A 7323-nucleotide genomic window follows, 5' to 3' on the forward strand; every position below is an offset into this window, starting at 1 on the left:
GCAACCCGGCCCGGATCCTGAGCCACCGCCAGATTCATGATCATACCGGAAATTATTAGAATTCTTGAACTCCTGCATAATAAAGCAATCCTTCCAAAGGTGGTTTGCTGGCGCCTCCTTCGTCCCATGTCTTGGACAGGGCTGGCTTAGCAGATAGTTTAGGCGGTTTGGGTTAGGGTTGGGTGCTCCATTACGATTTTTCGGTCTACCCTTGCGTCGCTGGCCATTGTCCTATGCGTTGGTATTAGCCACAAAGTCAATGTTACCATCCGCTTTACGCTTGCCTCCACCACCATTGCCTGCCCAGTGATGCTGCTGACCTTTGGAGCTGATGTTCTTCTTTCCCTTCCCTATCTTGTCATCATCAGATTCGGGATCCTTGGTACTATCAGAATCAGCATATTTCACCAAAGCGGCCATGAGGGTCCCCATGTCAGTGCAATGACGCTTCATCCGTCCCAACTTCAGCTTCAGGGGCCCAAACCGGCAGTTGCCTTCTAGGGTTAATACTGCGGTGTCAGCGTTGATGCGGTCTGATGAGTGCAACACTTGTGAAACCCGGCGCACCCAATGAGTTGTTGACTCTCCTTCCTCCTGGACGCATGCAGCTAAGTCCACTATCAACATAGGTTGTTTATAGGTATCCTTGAAATTGCTGATAAACCGGGCGCCCATGAATTGATAGAATTAGCCGGCAAGCTTTTTAACCAAGTACGAGCCGTTCCTTCAAGCATCATGGTGAAGTATTTCGCACACGCCGCGTCATCCACATCAAGCATCTCCATGGCCATCTCATAGCTCTCCACCCATGTCTCTGGAGGTTGATCCGCCGTGTAATTTGGTACCTTGCGCGGGCCTTTGAAATCCTTGGGCAGGCGCACGTTGCGTAAAGCGGGGATAAGGCAAGGCACCCCCAAAGAACTAGAAGTAACACCAGGTTCGATCGAGATGGTTGGACGAACCGGTGTGAGCTGCCGAGCCTGATGCTGTGCGGCTAACTCGGCCTCCCTATGCGCTCGGGCCCGGTTCACCACTTCCTGAGCGTCATCAGCACCACCCGTCGGGTTGTTGCCACGGGGTGCTCCACATCATTCATTACTCGACACTGCTGGTTCATCCATATGTCTGCTATAGCTCCGGCTTGGACAGGGGGTCGAGTGGATCCGGTCACGGCTGTACGAGTACGCTTCCTGTTGGGCCAAAGCTGTCCTCAGAAGTTCCTTGACTCGTCGCGTCTCTACTGCCTGCGGCGAGTCACCTTCAATTGGAATGGCCTCCATCCGTGCAGCAGCGGCAACAAGATTGTCCATTGGGTTGGAGTAGTGACCCGGAGGTGTTAAAGCATCCTGAGGTATAACGGTGTTTTGACGAGGCGGGTCCATCTGACGAGGCTGAACCGGTGCACCGGTCCCAGGGGCTTCTGCCCGGTTTCCCTCCAGCGGATTGCCGGCTCTTGGTCCTGGAGTGTTGAAAAGGTCTCTGGCCTCGAAAACCAGAGGTAAGCGGGATCGGTGCTTCCTCCTCATGACTTCATGCGACGCGCTCTGGTCCAACATAAGCCTGTAGGCCTGTGCGTCTAAAGCGGCCCGCTCTGCGGCCATCCTGGTGTCCTCAGCTGCCAGATCCGCCTTGGCCTGGGTGATCTGTTCCTTTACCTTTGCAATCTCCGCGTTGTGAACGTCCTGATCCGGCGGATTAACTTCCTCCATAAGCACAGCCAACACATCAAATAGTTCTGATAGAACCTGAGCCGGCGGGCGCACAGGGCCTCCTGCCCCGGCAGCCGTTGCCGCTGCTGAACCGGAGGTCGTTGCCACAGCGGTCGAAGAATGAAGCGCTGCTTGTGTGCCAGTCATGAATATTCCAACCCGGTTGGGCAGATCAGAGGGGTCCGGCATACTGTCGCCATCGGAACAACCCCCAATCCAGCCGTCTTGTAGCTGATAAAGAGATTCGGTTTCTTCGGTCGATGACTCGTCATCGGAACAAACGACGGTATGCCGCGAGATTCCAATCCATCCTCATAACTTCCTCCATGGATGACTCCCACGAAGGCACGCTTCATGGCCGGTTTAACCCGAGCGGATCGCGCATGCTGAGCCGTCTCGACGAGGTCGGTGCAGATGTCCGGCTCAGGGCCCGGTTCACCGATCTTGCCAATGAAAACGTGAATGCTACCAAAGGGGACCCGGTACCCGTACTCAATTGAGCCGGCCTCGGGGCCCCAGCCTGCGACGTCGATGTAGAGCTTGCCGCAACGACTCTTAGTCATCCGGCCTACAGCGTAGCCCTCGAGTCCTTCAAAGCGGCCCTCCAAGAACCGGAAACCATCGTGCGATTGCCCCACGGTGGGCGCCAACTGTCGTGGTTTTGTCACGGCAGATGTCCTAGAGAAAGGACTTAGTCGTGGAGCCATCGCGACGGGTTAGCTTGAAGGGGTTAAAGCGGACACAGGGACGCAAGAGAGTTTATACTAGTTCGGCTCCTTCAATGAAGGTAAAAGCCTACGTCTAGTTGTGATGGAATTGATGGGGTTTTGATGACTAGGGAGCAAACAAGCTTCGCCTATGTCTCGAGTTCTTGTCTGTTGTCCTTGAACCGCCGCCGGGTCGTCCCCTTATATACACGGGTGACTCCCGTCAGCTTTACGGAGTCCCAATACCGGCTCATAGATGTGTCCGGTTTGGTCTCTACTTATTTCTAACTTACAATACAAGTTAACTACTAACGCCGGTTTACGGCTACAGGCCTTGAACCGACCATGGGCCTTGAGCCCTCCTCTGTCTTCTTGGGCTTTAACATATTTAATTACTGACGAAGTTAACCCGGCCTAGATAGGCCGGTTTACATGAACAAAAAACAAGCAGTAAACATGAACTGGCAATGGGCACTAAGTTAATATGTTAGTTCCCAAAAAATGATATAAAATATTATATAAAGCATAAAAGATTGATAATATAATAACATGAAACAATCAAAAATTATGTTGGAGACGTATAGCGCGTTGTGCACCACTGGTTGAAACTTGGTGGGAAAGGCTCTGATAACCCACAAGTATAAGGGATCGCAACAATTTTCGAGGGTAGAGTATTCAACCCAAATTTATTGATTCGATACAAGGGGAGCCAAAGAATATTCTCAAGTATTAGCAGCTGAGTTGTCAATTCAACCACACCTGGAAACTTAATATCTGCAGCAAGGTATTTAGTAGCAAAGTAATATGATAGTACTGGTAATGATAGCAAAAGTAACGGTAGCAAAAGTAATATTTTTGGGTTTTATAGTGATTGTAACAGTAGCAACGGAAAAGTAAATAAATGAAGAACAATATATGAAAAGCTCATAGGCATTGGATCGGTGAAGGAGAATTATGCCGGATGCGATCGATCATGTAACAGTCATAACCTAGGGTGACACAGAACTAGCTCCAGTTCATCAATGGAATGTAGGCATGTATTCCGAATATAGTCATACGTGCTTATGGAAAAGAACTTGCATGATATCTTTTGTCCTACCCTCCCGTGGCAGCGGGGTCCTATTGGAAACTAAGGGATATTAAGGCATCCTTTTAATAGAGTACCAGAACAAAGCATTAACACATCGTGACTACATGAACTCCTCAAACTACGGTCATCACCGGGAGTGGTCCCGACTATTGTCACTTCGGGGTTGCCGGATCATAACACATAGTAGGCGACTATTGACTTGCAATATAGGATCAAGAACTCTCATATATTGATGAAAACATAATAGGTTCAGATCTGAAATCATGGCACTCGGGCCCTAGTGACAAGCATTAAGCATAGCAAAGTCATGGCAACATCAATCCCAAAACATAGTGGATACTAGGGATCAACCCTAACAAAACTAACTCGATTACATGATAAATCTCATCCAACCCATCACCGTCCAGCAAGCCTACGATGGAATTACTCACACACGGCAGTGAGAATCATTAAATTGGTGATGGAGAAAGGTTGATGATGACGGATTCCCCTCTCCGGAGCCCCGAACGGACTCCAAATCAGCCCTCCCGAGAGAGTTTAGGGCTTGGCGGCGGCTCCGTATCGTAAAACGCGATGAATCCTTCTCTTTGGGTTTTTTCTCCCCGAAAGTGAATATATGGAGTCAGGGTTGAGGTCGGTGGAGCGTCAGGGGGCCCACGAGGCAGGGGGAGCCCCCCCCACCCTCGTGGATAGGTGGAGGCCCCCCTGACGTGGATTCTTCTTCGAGTATTTTTTATATATTCCAAAATAATTCTCCGTTGATTTTCAGGTCATTCCGAGAACTTTTATTTTTGCACAAAAATAACACCATGGCAATTCTACTGAAAACAGTGTCAGTCTGGGTTAGTTCCATTCAAATCATGCAAGTTAGAGTCCAAAACAAGGGAAAAAGTGTTTGGAAAAGTAGATGCATTGGAGACGTATCAACTCCCCCAAGCTTAAACATTTGCTATCCTCAAGCAATTCAGTTGATAAACTGAAAGTGATAAAGAAAAACTTTTACAAACTCTGTTTGCTCTTGTTGTTGTAAATATGTAGAGCCAGCATTCAAGTTTTCAGCAAAGATTATGAACTAACCATATTCACAATAACATTTAGGTCTCTTGTTTACTCATATCAGTGGCATAATCAACTAGCGAGCAATAATAATAAATCTCGGATGACAACACTTTCTCAAAACAATCATGATATGATATAACAAGATGGTATCTCGCTAGTCCTTTCTGAGACCGCAAAACATAAATGCAGAGCACCTTTATAGATCAAGGACTGATTAGGCATTGTAATTCATGGTAAAAGAGATCCAGTCAAGTCATACTCAATGTAAACTAACAGTAATGAATGCAAATGACAGCGATGCTCTCCAACTGTTGCTTTTTAATAAGAGGATGATGACTCGGCATAAAAGTAAATAGATAGGCCCTTCGCAGAGGGAAGCAGGGATTTGTAGAGGTGCCAGAGCTCAGTTTTGAAATAGATATGAATAATATTTTGAGCGGTATACTTTCATTGTCAACATAACAACCGAGAGATCTCGATATCTTCCATGCTACACACATTATAGGCGGTTCCCAAATAGAATCATAAAGTTTATACTCCCCCTCCACCAACAAGCATCAATCCATGGCTTGCTCGAAACAACAAGTGCCTCCAACTAACAACAGTCCCGGGGGAGTTTTGTTTGCAATTATTTTGATTTGATTTGCATAAAGCATGGGACTGGGCATCCCGGTGACCAGGCATTTTCTCGTGAGTGAGGAGCGGAGTCCACTCCTCTTGAGAATAACCCGCCTAACATGGAAGATACGGACAACCCTAGTTGATACATGAGCTATTCGAGCATACAAAATAGAATGTTTATTTGAAGGTTTAGAGTTTGGCACATACAAATTTACTTGGAACGGTAGGTAGATACCGCATATAGGAAGGTAAACTAATTAAAAGCTTACAACTATTTTTTTGTTTTTCTTAAGGTTTATTAAACACACAAGAAGAAAGCATAAAAAGGAAAATAAACTAGCATGGATGATACAATGAAAAAGTATGAGCACCGACAACTAGCAATGAGTGTGTGAACATGAATGTAATGTCAGTGAGAAATACGTACTCCCCCAAGCTTAGGCTTTTGGCCTAAGTTGGTCTATGGCCAGGGCTGGCCTGGCGGATATCCAAAGTTATAGCTGGGGTCGTACTGTGAAGAAGCCTCAGATTGCCACTGGTTGGCAATCACCTCCGGATCCTACTGGTAATCAGACTGTCGTGGAGGATCAAATTTTGGTTCCGGCTCTGGCTCTGTAGCTAATGTAGGGTTCCGGTAGGCGTGAATGGCCTCGAACGGAACAAGGTACTTGCCTACAGATGAATCAAACAAGGAAGGAGCAGGCATGGTAATAGTCTCAGGATGATTTTTACCAAATATTAATTTGTACTTAAGCGCCTTTTCCCTATTCTTAAAAATAAAATCATGTGCTACCATACTCTTATAATCTAGATAAATAGGAGGCGGCAATTTTTCTTCTTTCTCATAATGCCTAATAGGTATGTTATAGTATGCAGCGAGGCGCGAGGCGAAGATTCCTCCCAAGATGGGGCCCTTAGTACGGTTAAGGTTTAAACCGCTTTGCAAAAATAGCGCCCATACTAAATGTGTCATCACGAAATAAGGCATGGCACAAAATAACAATATCAGGGGCACTCAGGTTTCCACAGTTTCTGCGCCCAATTAAGCATATACTAGCAAATATAGCAAAGTAACGTAGAACAGGAAAGTGTATGCTAGTAATTCGTGTGTCGGAAACTTTCCTTGTTTCCCCTACAGCAATGGTATCAATAAACCCATCCACATCGTCATGATGTAGTTCCTCTATGATGCCCGAAAAGGGAAACTTGCAAACCTCACAAAATTCATGAAGGGTCATCTTATTATACTCATCATATAAATAAAAATCCACCATAGGTGGTGACCTCCTAGAATGGAAATGAAAATTTTGCACAAAAATATTAGTGAGTAAGAGATACTGTTCGCGTTGGTCGCGGAGGAAGTCGGTGAGGCCTGCATTCTCAGCCAACTCATAAAAATCATCATAAATCCCGGCTGCTCTCAAGAAATCATCACAAGGCCATTCACATGGCCGAACCTCTGCGGTGCGAGGCAGATTATATTTGGGCCTCTCTTCTTCTTCACTTTGCTTATCCTTCGAGCTTCGGCTCGAAGAGCCCCTCCAAAATCTCTTCATCTATTTCTGAAATTTTCTGAAATTTTTAGTAACTTCAAAATAAAAGTGAACCAAACTCAACAAAATTGATAGAAACTACTCCTACAAGTGCCTAGAGACTATATCATGCATTAGAACCACTTGGAACCATATAAATTTGACATGCAAGATCAAGAACATGGTCACCTAGGCAGCACAAATTTGCAATGAACAAAGCAGTAGAACAAAAACTAATTGGACCATTGGAGGATCACATTCCAAGGAACAATCCCCCAAAGCAGTTTTGTGAGAGGTGCTTTGAGCAAGGAGATCGGAAATCGCAGCAAAATGAGCTTGGGCTCAGGTTTGAGCTGGCTAGTGATGTTTTTGGGAGGAATAAGGAGTGTGTGGTGGCTGGAATAAGTTGAGGGGAGCCACCATGGGCCCACGAGGCAGGGGGCGCGCCGAGGGGGTGGGCGTGCCCTGGACCCTCGTGGCCAGGTGCTTGCTCCCCCTGTTGTGTTCTCAGTGCCAGATATTCTCAAATATTCTAGAAAAAACATATTTAATTTTTAGGGCATTTGGAGAAATTTTATTTTCGAGGTATTTTTTCTTGCATTGAT

The sequence above is a fragment of the Triticum urartu genome, chromosome 5A, assembly GCF_056163025.1.
Source record: "Triticum urartu cultivar PI428250 chromosome 5A, HENAU_Tu73, whole genome shotgun sequence".
NCBI classification, from domain to species: Eukaryota; Viridiplantae; Streptophyta; class Magnoliopsida; order Poales; family Poaceae; genus Triticum; species Triticum urartu.